Source organism: Rattus norvegicus, chromosome 4, assembly GCF_036323735.1.
Source record: "Rattus norvegicus strain BN/NHsdMcwi chromosome 4, GRCr8, whole genome shotgun sequence".
NCBI lineage: Eukaryota > Metazoa > Chordata > Mammalia > Rodentia > Muridae > Rattus > Rattus norvegicus.
In genome coordinates, this window is record NC_086022.1 from 138165315 (window position 1) to 138183735 (window position 18421).

At 39.9% G+C, this 18421-nt stretch overlaps 1 long non-coding RNA gene and 1 other non-coding gene across 2 annotated transcripts in view; one reads left to right on the top strand and one right to left on the bottom strand.

Moving 5' to 3' along the window:
• Positions 1–7367: 7367 nt before the first annotated feature.
• LOC102549329 (uncharacterized) overlaps positions 7368–18421 on the top strand; it is a 145088-nt gene continuing 134034 nt past the window's right edge. The window contains exon 1 of the long non-coding RNA XR_010066248.1: positions 7368–7650. This is a non-coding gene — a long non-coding RNA (uncharacterized LOC102549329). The remainder of the gene's footprint in view (positions 7651–18421) is intronic.
• LOC120102611 (U7 small nuclear RNA) lies at positions 14664–14726 on the bottom strand. Its single transcript, XR_005504242.1, has one exon. It is a non-coding gene; the product is annotated as a U7 small nuclear RNA (small nuclear RNA).

Genomic DNA, 18421 nt, shown 5'->3' on the forward strand with positions numbered 1-18421 from the left:
AGACTGCTGACCTCTATGCTATCTTCTGTTTTTATCAGAGAGCACAACAAATCTTAGGCCCAAAGCTATAGATCCCATCTTCACGGTCAAATTTTATTATGTACTTAGAATTGGAGTGATTGTTGCCTAGAAACTTTTTTCCAAGTTCTATTATGTTTACATATGCTTGTAATAAACCATCAGACTCTTGAAGTTTGGGGCAGTTTAAGTCAAACTGAACTGAGTTTTTAGTTTCACCTCTTTTCAGTTTGTGTCTCTTACTGCATAACACTTACAGAGACAGCCCCATAATCCCCCACCCACACCCCTGGAAATCTCACGGCCACAGTCAAGTGAGATGATAAAAACAATGATGTAAGCTCTGGTGACTCAGTGCATAATCTCATAAATAACATTCCAACAATTCTGTATTTCTTTGGTCACACAGACTAATGCTTATATAAAAGTTGACAGACTCTTATTCGCATCCAAACCATGTTTATTCTGATTTTTCTGGGCTGATGCCTGAGTATTCTTCCATATTTTAATTCCTATTCCTGGAGACATGTAAATGTCTTAGATAGGGTTTTATTGTTGTGAAGAACACCATAACTATGGTAATTCTTATGAAGGAAAACATTTAACTGTGGCTGGCTTACAAGTAAGAGGTTTAGTTCATTATTGTCACAGAGAGAAGCATGGTGGCATGCAGCAGACATTTTGCTGGAGAACGAGCTGAAAGTTCTACATCTTCGTCTGCAGGCAGCAAAAGGAGAATGAGACTCACTGCCTCTAGCAAGGCCACAACTACTCCAACAAAGTCGTATCTCCTAATGGTGCCACTCTCTATGGACCTCTAAGAGGCTATTTTATTTAAACTGCCAAGGTAGCATGATTGCCTTCATTTTAAAGATGGCGAAGTTTCTGGACATCATTTCTTAACTAAATGCCTGAAGTGAACCCTGAACCCTGAAACTCTTCATTACCACACTATTGCTTCCATTTATAGACTCATCTTGAGTTCATTGCTCTGAGAGCAGGAACCAGACCGTGCATTGTTACCAGGTTTCTGCACTGCTACGTGTCAGAAATATTTTAAACACAAAAACTTTAGCTAATGCTAGCTTGACGTGAAAATCCAAGGAGAAGCCTGCACTTTTGTTCAACAGGTGGGCTTTGGATGAAGAGCTTACTTAGTGTTGGGGGTCCAGGAGTCACCCTAGAAACCACACAAACACTGATCTCAGTTAAACAGAGATGGTTTACTGAATGTACACCTCAGGACTGATTGACCAAGGCTCCAGCTCAGGCTGGAGAACTGAAAGCTCTATGCTAGATATTTCTCAGGGCCATATAAAGGCTAAAACCATAAAAAGCACAATGAGCTCCTATGACGGTGCTGGAAGTGCTTCTCAGTGGTCAGCTCTGACCCAAGACATTTTAGATATAAATAGTTCATAGTGGCCTTTAGCTTGATGAGTCCTAAGTGAAGCTTATGGTTATGGAATTCTTTCTTTTTTTTTGTTTTTTGTTTTGTTTTGTTTTGTCTTGTTTTTCAGAGCTGAGGACCAAACCCAGGACCTTGTGCTTGTTAGGCAAGCACTCTACCACTGAGCTAAATCCCCAACCCCGGTTATGGAATTTCTTAAGATTAACATACAGAACATAACAGGTTGTGTGAGGACCACAAACCTAATCTGAGTCATATTATTTTTCTGTGTCAATGACTGGTAGACATATTATAGTAACAATATGAAATAGCTGGCGAACATGGAAAACCATGGTTATAGCTATGCAACGGGGTTCGGGGGGAGACCTTAACAGTTGGCTTTCTTTAAAGACGATATCCTATGCGATCTGGTTCTTTTTGTCCTTTTTAGTATTTAGATTTAGGTTCTCATGAGATAATACTCAACCCAAATCCTTACCTTTCGACCAACAGTTCCAGAAGGGTGTATTCACGGGTCAGGAGGTTCCACTTTTGTATACTGTGCTCTTATATGGTTCAAATGTCATTTGTTTCCCTTTAAGGTAAATTTAAAAGTTAGTTCCTAGGCAGGACCCTGTTGAAATGTGTGGTCTGACAAGAAGCAAATACATAATGGGAACTGGCCCCTCATGGACAAGGCCTTGCTGATTTGAAGAACAGGTTTCTAGGAAATGAACTTGGTTTTTCTGCCTTCTCCTCATTCATTTCTTACATGTCTTAATCTGCATTTGTCCTTTGCCTTTCCAAATTCATGTTATACAAGAAGCAGCCCAGTGGAATCAGGAAATTCTAGTAAATGTGGCCCTCACATCTTGTATTTCCAGCCTCCAAAACTGTGAGCTAACCTTCTTTCCCTTATGAATGACCCACTCACTAGTATTCTGTCGTAGCAATAGGAAATAAAACAACTTAAAAGGTACTTTTCAAAAAACACTCAGTTCTGATTGACAAAGACTAACATTTAAACTAATATTAAAATAATGGGAGTCTGGAGAGACTTCTCTTTCTCTTTGAACAGATGCCGAGCATGATACTCAAATGTCTGAAACCCTGTTTTGGATCTATTATCAAAAAGTGGCCAAAAATAACAGACATATGTTTCAAGGAAACAATGAACTTATGTGGAAACAAAACATGACATTAATTAATAGCAACAAATTTAGCTCCTATCTGGTCTCTATTTTTGGCAACGTTTATGAAACCCAGGGGGAAAGGAAGTTAATACAATTACCTGCTTACAATCTCAGACCCGAATCTCAGTCTTATGTTATTGTGCATTCCTGTTAACCAGGCGTAGCTGCCCAATGTCAATGGTTCCTTGGATTTGCATAATGTAAACTGAGACAAAGCCCACTCTATTGACAGAAGATCCAGATAGTGTAACAGCCAGTCAATTCCCTAAAGCTTGATTCCTTGAGTCAAGCTAAATCCAAGGCCACATTGAAGAAAACCAGGAAAATTCATGATTTTAATAAACCCATGTATTACAATATCACTAGAAATATACTTTCCTCACCATGGTCCACCAAGTTACTCATCTCATGAAAAACTGGGAACCAAAACATTTTCAGGTTTTCAACACAAACCTTATGTTTCACAACTGGGGCACAAGAAAGCACCAAGATACCTGTACTACCTCAACATCTCAATCAAATATCTAATGCATTCATACTGTCCCCACCTGTGCCTTCCTCAAAGCTGCCTTTCTTGGATCCATATTCCAGAGGCTGACTGTGTAGCAAAAGTATGCCGATTCAATTATCTGTGAGGGCTAATATCAAAGGGAAGGCATCCATGAAGTCTGGCTTCTTGAAATTGTGCTGCCTTCAGGAGTTCATGTCAGAAGTGTTAGAGCTGACGTTTTCTGTCTGAATCCAATTTCAATTCTATTTGAATGTCGGTCCTCTGTCTGATTATTAATATTACACCACACAATTTCCAGAAGTTTAATTTGCCCGCCAGGACCCTTGCTCCCTCTATTTCTGTTACTACACTTGCCCACTTCCCTTGCCTTACATCTCATTGTCTGAGAGAACCAGTTGGCAATCAAATACTTAATCCACTCTTGAAAGTACATTTTCAAGCTAAGTTTCTAAGAGTAAAATTTTCTTCACTTAAGCTTTGTCCATTAGAATGTTTGTAACACCAGTGGTTCAGGTTCAGATTTATCAGAATAAGGAAAACAAAGGAAGCTTGCACACTTGAATGACTTGCCTTTTGCTGTTCTAACAATGATGCAAAATTAGTGTTTCCTAATAAGGCTGTTAGTAACTTCTCAAGGTGACGTCTATGCAGTATGTTCTAGATGATATACAAAATACTCCTCTTTAGAGGAGCAAAGATAAGTCTGCATTTAAGTCATCTATAGGAAAGCACAAACCACAGCTTGAATAACCGCACCATGGGATGTTGTTACTTTAAAGGCTTTTTACTATCTTTCTAGCAGCTACATAATTTTGGTTTTTTGCCTTAAAAGCAAATATAATTTGTTTGTTTGCTGGCAAATTCTAAGGTGCTAGTAGCCATCAATACTACAATGAAGATTATGAAAATACTTAACTCATTGGGAAAGGTTATCATGGTTGATTAGGGATGTCTTCCATGAGCTTAAAAAGAGAAAAGGGAGCAGATTTCTTTTTCATAGTTTGAAGCCCCTGTATTTAACATGCCAAAGAACAAGGCTGACTAAACTTTTCTACTTGAACTACTGTTCTTCAGTAACTGCCACTCACAAATGTGGTACTAGGTAGGACAGGTGAGTGCCTGAATGCCAGCTTTCTAAAAATCCTCAGTGGTTCTAAGAAGGATAAATGGTCTGCGTGAGGTAACTACGTGTCTGGGGAAAGTGGGCCGGGGCAAAGAGGAAAGAAAACAATCAACTTATTTCATGAACTAGGAAAATAGAAAATTTTTTATCAATTTTTTAATTAAAAAAGAAATCTTTGTTTGAGACAGGGTCATACTATGTAGCCCTGGCTATGCTGGAAGTCTATGTCTTTTGGGATGGCTTTCCACCAGGTTCTGCCTCCTGAGTGCTGAATACCAACACATCATGCCTAACATTTTTGTTTATTTATTTGTAGCCTGTAGGATGATGTCATTATGAAGCAAGGCAGGTCCAGGATAAGGCAAAGCCTATCATTGGATGAGAAGGAAGTGTAGGCGGAGGGAAAAGTCTAGGAAGGAGGAAGGAGGAAGGAGGAAGGAGGAGCAAGAAATCAAGATGGAGACAGAGAAAGAAGACGATTCTGATCCAGGTGGTCTAAGTCAATTTTATCTTGTCTAGGTGGGTAATTTCTATTTTCATTAACTGGCAGTGAATGTATTCTGGGGATGTATTGTGACTGAGTATTTAACATATAAATATAATTGATCAACTATAAGTTTCTAGAGCTTTGATCCTACCGAGCTACAGGGGATGTGAGCAAAGTTCCCAGCGAGACAGCCTGAGTGCGAGGCTCGGGAGGATCCACTCTGAGTGGGAATGCCAGAACCAGTTCCGCCACTTCGTTAATTGTTCTCGCAACAGTGGTCTATTTCATTTCATTCTGGAAATTAATTACAGGGAAAATAAGAATCATGGACTTGCTCATGGACAAAGGACAAAGAGAGCAGAGTATAATCTCCACGTGGATGTTCTCATTTCTCCTTATTATTTCTGTGAGCATTAGGAGAGTTCCTCAGACACATGTCAGAAAACTTTCAGAAGACAGAGAGGATCATGAGGATTATTTGAAGTTTCACCTAGTTACTTGATAGTTGTTTCATATTTTCATTTTGTTCATACTACGGAGAGATCATCGGAATTTATTTCTTGGTTGATTGACGATATCTGTGCACTGCTCTCTCTTAATACAGCATAACTTTATTGTGGGTTATATTATCTTACAAATAAAGAGCTATATTGAACATTGCCTAAAGAGTATATGAACAAGTTCTTATACAAATTTTTCTCCTCTTTCCGTCTCCTTTTCCTAAATGATGCTTTTATTTCCTCAGATGAAGGGATGTAATAAGCACCATATCCAAACTGTGGTGAATACTGGGCAGAGCCCAGAGTGTTTCTTTCTCTGTTCTAACGATCCCTCCACCTAGACCTAGAAGCTTCAGCACATTGCCTTAGACAACCAGTTGGCAATCAAATACTCAATCCTCACTTGAAAGTTCATTTCCAAGCTAAATTTCTAAGAGTAAAATTTTCTTCACATAACTTTGTCCATTAGAATGTTTGTAACATCTGTGGTTCAGGTTCAGATTTATCAGAATAAGGAAAGCAGAGGAAGCTTGCACACTTGAATGACTTGCCTTTTGCTGGTTCCAACAATGAACAATCCAATCTTCCAAGCTAACTAATTCAATCTGGCTTCTTTCAACTTCTGATTCAATTGCTCTGCTTGGCCTCATATTAACTTTGGCAACTTTGATTCTAATCTTCTGGCTCCTTCTCATTCTCTGACGTATTCTGTCTTCATCTGGGTCTAGTTTATTTTCTCTGCAACCTGTCTCTGTGAAACTGTCATAACACACACCACTAATTTTTCTGTCTTCCTTCCTTCCTTTTCTTTCTTTCTTCCTTCCTTTCTTCCTTCCTTTCTTCCTTTCCTTCTTTCTCTCTCTTTCTTTCTTTCTTTCTTTCTTTCTTCCTTCCTTCCTTCCTTCCTTCCTTTCTTTCTTCCTTCCTTTCTTCCTTCCTTTCTTTCTTTTTCTTTCTTTCTCTGTGTCTCTGTGTCTGTCTTATGTAGTCTCTTTCCTGTGCTGTTCTCATGTGAGTCGGGTATATCCTATCTCTCACTGTTTTAGAATTCCTGATTTGAAACTATTCCTGATTTGTCTTTTTGTCTGCTTCTCAATTAGACACCACTTTCATGGCTGCCAATTTTACCTTCATTGTTAGAGATTAAAGGTGTGTGCTAGGGTGTGTCTGTATTGCAGCCAGATCATACAGTAATCCACAGTGTGTTTGCAACCAGGCTGGATCATTTAGATCTAGAAGGGTTTTGAATGTGATTCCTTTCCAGAGAAGCCATGTTGCCTGAATAAAATTTCTCTACACCTTGTCTTTACTCTTTCTCAATCTATATGACTTTGTCCCTGTTTCTGACTCTATCCCTTTGTTTCTCTCATTATTTACCTGCTCTATCAGAGTACCTTTGTCTATCTCTCTGTCCCTGTCTGTAAGGATCTGTATCTGTCTATCTCTCAATTTCTATTTATCTATGTATATATTTCTGTCTCTGTCTCTGACTTTCTCTCTCGCACACACACACACAGAGGCTAGGCACTACGGAGCTGTTTATACAAAGGAATTCTAAAACAGGAAAGCTTTATAAAAGTACACATAAAGTTGCTTAAGACACATCACGATCTACGGATTAAAAATAACGATGTTTTGTAACATGGAAAATCACAACATATTGCTAAAGTTAATTGAAATTCCTGCATATGTCTAAGATATTAATATTTTCACTGCTTTTTTTGTAATTAGATTGATGTGAGTATTTAAAAATCTGCTGCCCACATGTGTTTAAGGATGCCAGGTTTTTCCTGAGTCATTTTGCCAACTCAGACACAGTGTCTGAACGTGCCTTCTATTCCAGTGGGATATGCACATGAGCTATTGATATGCTGGAAATACCAGCACAGCTGTAGATGCACATAATTATTCTGAGAAAGTCATTAACTGGGTACTAGTAGCTTTCTATTGACAATAGCCATCATGCCCAAACTTGATTAATACTCATAGTCTTGACCTCTAAGATCTGACCCCCTTCTGGAACAAGGGAGTATTTTGAAGCTCAGATAATAGTTACATCTGGTTCTTTAGGCACAGAAACTAAGACAAAAATCTGGATGGACTCAGTATATTGAAGGGCTGTGCTCAGGAACAAGAAATGAGAAAACAAGAGAGAAAAGGAATTCAGCAAGTTGGTTCCCAATAAGGAAAGAAAGTCCACATTTTGTTATCTCAATGTGCTAAGTTGCTATGGGCACTACAGCCAACCCCCACAGCCTTGGCAGAATAAACAGATCCTTCTTATTACATCACAATGCTAGCGGCTGAAATCTAAGATCAAGGCACTATTGTTACTGGGTGAGGGGTGTTTATCTCGGGGCACTGTGGAGTTTGTTCCATTGAACTGATAAAGGATTGTGCATCCTGGAAAGAAGACTCAGCCGACCAGGTAAATGAAGTGTGCATTGGAGGATAAAGGACCAGTGACAGAGTATGACAGCTAGAAGACTCTTAGAGTGAAGTCAAAATGACCTAGAGTGAAAGTTGGATCCTGTGGGTCCCAGACAAAAAGTTACAGATTGAACGGGACAGACAGAGAGAGAAAAGGAACAAAAGAGACAAAGTATTCGAATGGAATAGCAACTCTTGTCAAGGCCGTGGCAGAGGTTCCAGGTCTAGAAGTCATCCTGAGGCCCTTAAAACAGATTTTCTCTTGCTTCTTCGGACTCCCTCTCCTCCCTGTTTAATTCTGCCTGGCATTTTCAGTAGGATAAACTTTTTTCCTCTGCCCTGAAAATCTGTAATAATTACAATCTTCCGGATGTAGAACTACTTTTTCTGTATTCTAGATCATTCCACGTTCCCCCAACTTTCCTTTACTGGCAGGTCTGTTTATGCCTTAACTTGTAGGTCTCCATTCTTATCGTCCTTCTTCATATGGAATTTTCCATGTGCCCTGAGGCCATGATGTCTATTTCTTGCAGATTTTTTCCTTTTCATAGAAATGACAGCTACTTAAGTTTGAGGACACCCTAATGCTGGTGAGATTGCAAGCTGGTACAACCACTTTGGAAATCAGTCTGGCAGTTCCTCAGAAAATTGACATAGTGCTACCTGAGGACCTAGCTATACCACTCGTAGGCATATACTCAAAAGATGCTCCAACATATATCAAGTACACATGCACCACTATGTTCATAGCAGCCTTATTTATAATAGCCAGAAGCTGGAAAGAACCTAGATGTCCTTCAACAGAGGAATGGATACAGAAAACGTGGTACATGTACACACTGGAGTACTACTCAGCTATCAAAAACAATGACTTCATGAAATTTATAGGCAAATAGTCCAGTATAGGATCCTTTCCCCAGGGTGGGGTAATGCCAGGGTGTGGAGGTGGGGAAGGAGGTATGAAAGAGGGGAGAACCGGGGAAGGGGATAACATTTGAAATGTAAATATAAAAAATATCCAATAAAAAAATTAAAAAAAAAACCCACAAAGCACAATCAACTATTTAAGGTTCTAACTCTAGCAACTGCGGTCCTCTCAGGTCTCCAAACAAGGGTTTTAACCTAGAAATTTTCAGTAGATATAAACGTTTCCAGTCACCTGCTATTGGGAGAAGTCAATGGAATGTTGGAGACAGTACTTTGGTGTCACAGGATGCAGGGCAAGGTAATTGAAAAAAAAAACTGTTCTATAAGATCCACTGTACAAATCTTCACAGACAGGAATGATAACACTTCTTTAACACTTAATAATATTCTTTATTTGGTTATCAATTAAAATATGCATGGTGATCTAAGCACCATAAAGGAAGAAGAGAATGCCCATGTGCAGTGTATCAGGAAAACAGCTACAGAAAGTAGAACAGGACCAAGTTACATCCTCCAAAGCAGGGCAAATGAGTAATAAAGACACAAACTCCTATTGGTCCCTGGCATGGGATAGAGGAGATAAGGACTTGGTTTGTGAGCTCTTACTAACTTTAAGTAGCTGATTCAATGTTAGGCACCTTCAGATATGTAACATCACACATAATTGACAAGTGTCAACATCACTCAAGCAGTGAAGATGCTCATGGCTATGCCTTTCTTTCTGAACAGTGTCATGGCCTTGGCAGGGTAGATGATGCTTGTGTGAACCGGTCCTTCCTTCATCTCTTGAGTTTTGCTAACTGCAGTCTTTGGTCCAAATCTGGGTGCTATTTCTTGCTGTGAAATTTTACAGAGAGCCAGCTGTAGTCTGTCAGTCATATGTAATCATCCAACTGTTAGAGAAATCCTCATCGTCTTCTATGATAAAACCTGCTGAACTGCATAGTAAGTAGGCTGCTCATAATACAGTTGTCCCAGGAGTTGAGCTGTTTAAACTGCACTTTGATAGTATTTTAATTAGATAACACTATGGTCCTGATTAGACTGGGAGAAAGGTCATTTGCTATAATGTCCACGAAAAGACATGTGAATTAATTCTTGACCCAAAGGTGGGAAATATTTTTATTGAAAAATTATATATTTATTTTTAGTATCTATAAGAAAAACCATTTATTTTGCTAGAAAAATTAAATTAGTTAAACCTCTTAGGTATTTGAATTTAGTACTGTTCAACTTTTTTAAAAAAAATCCTTGAAATGAGCTATTGTAACTTTAATTACAATCATACCAATGAATATTCCAATTAAATTATTTTTTAAGAAAAGAAGTAAAACAATAAAAGTTTTAAAAAATACTAAGGGCATAATAGTAAAAAGGAAATTATATTTTATTTATTTTCCTCTCATGCAATACATCCCTCCTGTATTTTCACTTCATTTTTATTAAGGTATATAAACAGAAGTGTGGCAATCCACTGGTGATAATGGCAGGAAGACCAAAGGTATATTTCTCAAGAGGAATCACTGGGAGAGGCCACAGGAAACTAAGCAAGCCTGATATGGCATCAAAGCTCCTGCTCTCAGCCTTGCTGACCCAGATCAAATTAATTTCGGGAACATATATACAAGATCCTTTAAGAACTATGCAGTGGGTATAAAGAATGTTTTATGTGGATCCCAGGTTAGGGGATGTTGGAATTGAACTTGAATGGCTAGGTAGCTGAGTAAGACAGGGGAAAAATGTGAGAAATAACAGGCAGGAAACACAGCAAGGACAGAGAGATTATTGGGAGGTCGAGTGAGTACAGAGACGTGAAGGATAAAAGTTGAACAAAACATGTGTAAGCTATAGCGAAGGGAAAACTAAACATGAAGCAGTTGGTTTCCATCCAAAGAAAAGTGGAAAGCCATTGAGGAATGCAAACTGTGGAGTGAGGAGACCATTGCCATTACAGAATACTATCCTTCCCACGGTGGCATATGAAGTTAGTTGGAATGCGAAAGTATGAGGATCCCTGTATCTCTGTGGCCAAGGTTTGTGCTGACCCCATCTGTCCTGCCTGTGCTGTACTCTTGGTATGACATAGGAACAAAGCCTAGCCTTCCCCTTCTCAGTCTCTGTATCCCTTTCATCCATCCTGTCAATTAAATGACTTGCGAACAAACACCCTTGTGATGGTTAGAATATGCTTGGCTCATGGGAGGTGGCCTTGGAGTTGTGGCCTTGTTGGAGTACGTATGACCTTGTTGGAGAAATTGCATCACAATGTGGAGGTGGGAGGGGTGGATTTTGAGGTTCTATCCTTAAGCTCCGCCCAGAGCGGAAGAGATCTCCCACCTGGCTGCCTGTAGAAGACAATCGTGTCCTGGCTGTTTTCAGATCAAGAATGTAGAATTCCCACATCCTGCTCCAGCATGCTGTCTGCCTGGATGCTGCCATGCTTCCGGCCATGCTCATAATGGACTGACCTCTGAAAGTGAAGCCAGTCCCAATTAGCTGTTGTCCTTTTAAAGAGTTGCCTTGGTCATGGTGTCTTTTCCAAGCAGTAAAACCCAAACTGAGACAAACTCCTCAAAAGCTGTATCGCTCTCCCAAAAAGCAGTACAATGAGGTGCATCAGTAACACAGTGAGTTTTTAGCACTCTGAAGTTCGATTTACTCAAAGGAATAGCTTGGCTGGATCTCCATCCCACGCCTCACATTAGCAACTGAGTTTTACCATTGTAGCAAGCCAGCAATGGAGACATCCTTAAATTCTTGTTTTTCCATCTCTTACAGTGTCCTTGGACTTCACATGGCTATATATCCTGTTATCACATTTTATACTTGTGGGTTCTTCAATGGGATGTTATAATGACTTTGCTTCTATGTGTTTTTATTATTATGGAGCCTAGTGTACATTATCACCAACTGAATTATTGCAGCCTACATTGTAGGCAACGAGTAGGCTAAAACCTTGTACGGTATGTTACTCCCCAATGTACTGCTGACTACATGACAGAAGGATCTGTTTATTTCTAAACACAGAAAGTACAATAAAAATGGTAGTTGATATTGACTTTCTGTATCTGCCGTGGGACCACTGATAGATATGAGGCCTGTCCTTCATAAAAATATTCATATAGAGTCCATGAATAAAATTCTATCCCTTTATCTTATAGTTTATTCCTTTACACAGTGTGGAAATCCCTCTGTCTTTTCTTGTCCATCTTCTGCACTCTAGTAAATACTTTTCTTAAGATTCATATTTTCCCTTGTTCACAAGTTGTTAAATGTTCTTCTATAATCTATGTGATAAACTCAGCCTGGATTTCAATTGTGACAATAAATAAATCAATTAAGTTTTATAGATGTTAGAATCAGGATTCTAGAAAGGAGTAAGTCTGGCAGGAGTCTTAGGGAGACTTTTCAAAGTTCCCCAGTTTTTCTGATGTGCAGCTGATAGACACTTGGAGAATTAAGTCAGTGACTCTTGGTGATTTGCTGATTGCTGTGTTTCCAGCTCTCTCTCCTTGCACACACTGTAGCATTCAGACATGTTATTTTTAAAAGATTTATTTATTTCATGTATGTACCCTGTCTTCAGACACACCAGAAGAGGTCATCAGATCCCATTACAGATGGTTGTGAGCCACCATGTGGTTGCTGGGAATTGAACTCAGGACGTCTAAGAAGAACAGTCAGTGCTCTTAACCACTGAACCTTCTCTCCAGCCCGCATTCAGACACGTGTAACTAGTAGACGTTCTTGGGATGTTGGATAGTTTTAAGCACTCCTATTTTCCCTTACATTTTTCATAGGGTCTGATTTAGCCACCTATTCCTACATTATCTGGCTTTTCCTCCCTCATAGATCTTAATGACTACTGCCTTCCTTTGGCCCCAGTCCATCTAGTTCTTCCCCATAATTTAGAATGCTTTTTACTCCTTTATTCTTGTTCTTCTTTGTCTTACTCCAACAGAACTATTTCACTAGATTTAGGCATCAGGTCTGATTTCCTTACTGGCTATGTGAGAAACCTAGTGTCTGGAAGTCTCTCATCTTTGCCCCTTTGCTATTTGGGGTTAGATGTTCCTGTGTTGTGGATGACTGTTTTATACACTGTTGGAAGTTTACATTATACACTCAGGTCCATTTCTGTCCATTTGTGACAATCAAAAGCTATTGTAGACATTTCTGTCAATGGGGTAGAAGGAAATCTTCTGTGACTGTGGGCAACTTAGAGACCAGCATTGACTGAGGAAGGTGGTGGCCAGATAGAAAGTGTGGCAGACTGCTAAGCTGATTGTCTCTGTGAACCAACACTCTTAAGTTTCACACCTTGTATTGTATACACTTCTTTAGACTTAGGAGAGTCATGGGACTTGGTTAACCAATAGATTTTCAAGAAGCCCAATGCAGAAAGTAGCATAGAAGTTGATATTATTGAGACTTCATAGAACTCTGCACTGAACCCATCTGGACCTGGACTCTTTTTGGTTGGGAGAGACTTGATCTGTGTGAGTACTCTTGCCATGTATAAGCCAAGGAAAACATTCTTGGGATGTCTGTGACCACATGGAAAAAAAGAGAAAGCAGACTTCAAAAAGAAGCCACGGTCTCCCAGCATTGTGGTTGAACCCTGCACAAAACTAGCAGTGGAATCACTCTGTCAATTCACAGGGATATTAAACCGCTATTTTGAGCATCAAGTTTGTAGGTGGGAGCCTATCATGCAATAGGACAGAGGGTGGAGGTATTTAACAGTCCTGTGAAAGAACTGACAATCTACCAATCCAATGATGGTACAGTTAATGCATTCATTGCCTAGCACCATTGATGATTCATATTTATAAATCATACTTTATCATCCCACCTATGGCTAAAGATTTGGAAACCCTTCTATGCCTTAGATATTCTTTTCTTAAACATTGGGAGTCTCACGAGGCTGTCTATTACCATCATGAGGTTTGAGTTTCATAATAGTGCTGTGAGTGGAGCATACTGTAATCCCATGTTACCTGTGAAAGAACCAGGCCTCATAGAATAGGTCCTTAGCATTATCAAGTAGATAGCATGGGGTAGAAGTCAAATTTAGGCTGATCTCTGTCTTCTGGTACATCGCTTTTTAAGTACATTTGTAAAATTTTCAAAAAAATATATAGATTTGATTTGAGATCAGTCTTAGTTTTTTATTTTTTGTGTGTCCATAGAGCAAAGGTACTTATCATTGTCTTTTTTCTTAATTATTTATTTATTCTTTTTGCACGATATTTCAATTTTATATGGACTATTTTTACTTTGAATTACTGCAGGATCCATTTCTTTGTCCCATTTCATTAAAAATGATGCAAAAGACAGGATAGATGTCGATGGACAGACATTGATGCAAGACACAGGATAGATGTGGATACACACATTAATGCAAGTCATAGGATAGATATAGATAGAAAAACATCGTTGCCTATTTCAGTGGCTACCCTAGATTATTTGTTGACAGAACATTAAACTCTTGGCTCAGTTTTCCACACTTAGAATCGAAGGGACAAAACTTTACCAATAGAGTCCAGAGCATTCTGTGACACAGAATTGAGAGTTAGGTGAGAGTCAGCTGAATTAACCTCAGCTGGAGGTATGCTTCTGTCAGAGGAAATGACAGAAGAGTAGGAAGGGTGTAGGCTCTAGGGAAGGCAGTTTTTCTTAAGATTCATCTAGGTTATAAGGGTGTTTTTGGTGGTCCTGATGTCAGGAAAGCAAAGAGTTAGGTAGCAGCGACCAAGGTGACTTTTGATGGTCAAAGTGAGCCTGTACGATGAAGCATTCTTGAAATACCCTTTAGTTGTTTGCCCTATGTACTGAACTGAGGTACCAGGACATTCTCCCCCACATGGACGCTGAGGAAGGGTCTGCTGCATCCTCTAAATTCCAATTTCACTGTTTTACTATCATTTTCATTGTGCTGTGCCATGTCCTACCATGTTTTGCCAAGGACCAGGGGTTCTGAGGAAAAGAGTGTTTGGCAGTGGCAGAAGTCAGCGATGGGGTAAAGCTGGCAGCTCTGTGGTCTGTTTGAGATAGCTCTCTAGACCGCTCTCCAGATAGGCCATGGGTTTTCCAAACAAAATCAGAAAAACCTGCTAGAAAAATTCTAAAAGAGCTGTAATAATGGTCTGGAGAGCTCTTGGGTTTTCTGAAAAGGATATCCCATCTGCCATACTTCGGGAAACGGAGTCATTTTGCTCAATAAATATGTTCCCTACCTCATGAATATTCATAAAACTTAAAAAAAAATCCTTAGCACAGAACCTTCTGGCCCTGCCTTTGGGAGACACCAGTCCAACATCTTTGGAGTGTTTGCTTTGCTAAAAATCTTCTACCTAAACTATATCACTTGATTGAATTCTTTCCTTCAAGATGACAAGGATAGTTATAATGTAATCTTTCTCTTCATTGCACCTGTCTTCTGAAGCCACATACCCCAAGACCATCAACATCCTTGAGAAAACATGACTAGACTTCTCTTCAAACTTGGCAAAAACCTTGTGTAGACATTCTTCTCACGGATACAGCTGTGGGGAACGGTACTGAGAGGCTCTCCTCCCCATCACCGCAAACAGCAGCAGGAAATTCCACCCGGGGAAGCTGTTGGTTTGCAGCCGTCATTGGAAAATGTGCCTTTTGAGATTTCAAATTAAATCGACAGTAGCCTGCAGTCAACTGCTACAGAAGTAACCGACAAAAGGCCCAAACGCTTTTTGTTCTCCTTTTAAAAACGGTCTGTGCTTGTACGTGTGTGTGTGTGTGAGCGCGTGTGAGTGCGGGGGTGGGAATGCATGTCCCAGCGTGCCCTTGGAGGTCAGGGGACAGTGTTTCTATGGTTCCTTCTCTCCAGCCGCTTTTCTGTCACTTCCAGTCCTCGGATTCTGCTTGTCACGCTTACAGCAGGAGCACCTTCACCCTCTGAGCCACTTTCTGACCCCGCATTTTGTTCTAAGAGTTCCTGCCTTTGTTCATTTCTAGCTTTCAAACAGACCTTGGGAATGTTTGTCTTTTTTTTTTTTTAGAATGTGTTTTGAATCCCTCGAAATTTTTTGTGCTTAGCTTAAAGTAACAGGATGTTTCTTCCAGACAAGACGAACCCGCGACTCGTCAACAATGCAACTTGTCAAATGCTTGCTAATTTACTACACATATCTAAGTTGCTATCTTCTTGAGCTGAAAATAAGTTTAATCTAGTGCTTGAGTCAAGGTTTATGTTAGGCAAGTTTACGTCTTTACTGTTTAATCCCACACTTGAACAGCAGAGGGCGCCCATCAAACACAGTGCCACAGTAGGCCACTTAGCTTTCTGCAGTTTAGCAGGGTTACAGGAGGATTTTTTTTTTTTTTTTTTTTGTCTTCAACCATTTTTTTTTTAAAAACAAAAACTAGAAGCAGACTATGGAAAACGATGTATATGTTGACCTCACTAAATTGTTTATAGGCTTAAAAATAATTTTTTAACACACCTGCAAAATGGATTCTGTTCTTGTTCATTTCTCTAGAGAGTAGTGGTTTTTCCGCAGGCGGCTGTTATGCATGGGGAACATGGCTTCTTCACAATGAAGGAAATGTGGTAAGAGTCAGAGTACGTGAAAAATTGCTTTGTTTGTTTGTTTGTTTGTTTGTTTTTCTGACCAAGATCATATGTAGCCTATGCTAGCCTCGAATTCCTCTTTAGATGACGATGACCTTGAACTCCTGATTCTCTAGCTTGTACCTCTGGAATACGTGATTCTGAACATGCTACAGCACAATGACCCTACATACTGGACTTTAAAGACTAGAGACCTACAATGTAATACACAGTGTCTCAACTTTTTAAAAAAATGAATTTAAGTTGAAATTATCATTTGAGCATGTGGTACTAAATAAAACATTAAGCGAGACGGAGCTGTTTCCCTTAACTTTTTAAATGTGAGTACTACACACGCTTTAATTGCTAGTGTGCCCTGCACTTTATTTCTACTGATCTATACGCCTTGAAGGCTACTCTTTTACCGAAGAACCAGTCCCGCACCATGCTGCCTTGTTTTGTGGCCCATATTGGTAATTTTGCCTTTGCCCAGAGTTCCTGGTTCTCCTGGGTCCATCCAGAAGCCCCATTTGAACTCTCAGGGTAGCATTGTGGAAATGACCTCCAAATCGATTTTGAGGAAGCCCAAAGTGATCCGAGAGCTCTTGTCCTCAGTCATTTGGAAGAGGAGTCCTCTGATCCCCAGGGCGTGTGGCCACCTACAGGAGAGGTTGGCCTAAAGTGCTGTCCTCCTTGTTTCATTGTTGAGGTTTTTGAAATCACAGCTGTCTGGCGACCAAACACGGAGTCCCCTGTATGTGCTGCCAGTGTTTAGATAATTGTCTCCTTTAGTTTTCACAGACGACCAGCAAGTGTCATCGTTATCTCTGTGCTGAAGATGAAAAATTGAGGCGAATGGAGATGAAGAGACCTTGTGGAGACCACACAGCTGGTCATAGGCAGAGGGGACCTTAAAAGCCAGCTTTGTGCTGCTTTCTTGTTTCCACTTCTCAGTGTGGCAGTGAGATCAAGAACACCATAGGGTTGGGATGGTGACAGGCAAAGTAGTCAGCTAGGGGCTCTGCTTTCTATCAGAGTGGCCATTAGCTACATCAGTGAGCAGAGCCAGAAGGGCTAGCAACAGTTTAGCGTTGGGACTTCAGCACTGACAGGCATTCCCCGCGTAACAAATCAGAGACCACGCGCACGCGCACACGACATACAGAGGAAGGGTTTCTTCCTCTCGGGATCTTGGAGATAAAAATGGTCCCTTGTTCTCACCTACGGTTTCAGCCTCTCTTCAGCCACAAAGGAAGGGAGTTAAGACTGGAAATATTCTGCTGATTAGACAAACCGGGTTCATTAGAAAGAAAAGGCAGACCAGAGTTAGATTCAACAGAATTTATCAGCATCGTTTAGACTCCAAGCCTTACCGCAGTGTCATTTTCTCCACCAGTGGATTCCAGGAAATGCAAAACCATTTTTTCTGTCATCTCCCCACTGCTCTCTAGCAAGGACATCACGAAAGTGTTGAGGTAATTGTGTTCCTGGTGTCTCTGTGATTTCCCAGGTTGTAAATGAGCAAACTCCAAGGCAATGCAGGGAAACTTGGTTTGGTAACAAGAAACTCAAGCCTATTAAGAATGTATGTAACACGGCTGAGCTGACAACCGCAGTTAATAATTACTATTCGCCGGGTATTTGTGCCCATTTCTTAGTTTAATCGTAATTCACTTTTTAAAGAGAACAATTATAATTGTTCCTACTGTTACCAAGAAGAAAACTGAGACTGGGAAAGTTGTGTGTGTGTGTGTGTGTGTGTGTGTGTGTGTGTGTGTGCGCGCGCGCGCGCGCGCATGTATGTGGATTTCTGTATGTGTGATATTTATTAAAATTTATAAAACTCACTAGAGTTTAAGTTTGGAACTCTGACTCAAGGGCTTTGACGCCTAAACTTTACAGTGGGGAATATCTTATTGTCATTAGAAAGGTTATTTTCCTTCTCTGCTCATTTCTTCAGAAAAATAAAAAATAAAAAATGCAGAAGTCTACACTGAAGCTACGTATAATACATTGGAATTTTTATCCATTTTCATTCTTCCACCAACGAAAAATTGATACCAAGTGGGCGTCCAGTATTTATGAAGGGGGTGGCTTCCTGCTAGCCGTACTTCATAGTTTGCTGTCAGGAGAAGAAAGGAATAACTGAGAGCAACCTTTGCTGTTATAATTGGGTTTTCACCTTCAGATATGGTTTGCTAAGATTGTATCCTAGGAGAAATAATACACATTTTGAGTTTAGCTTTAT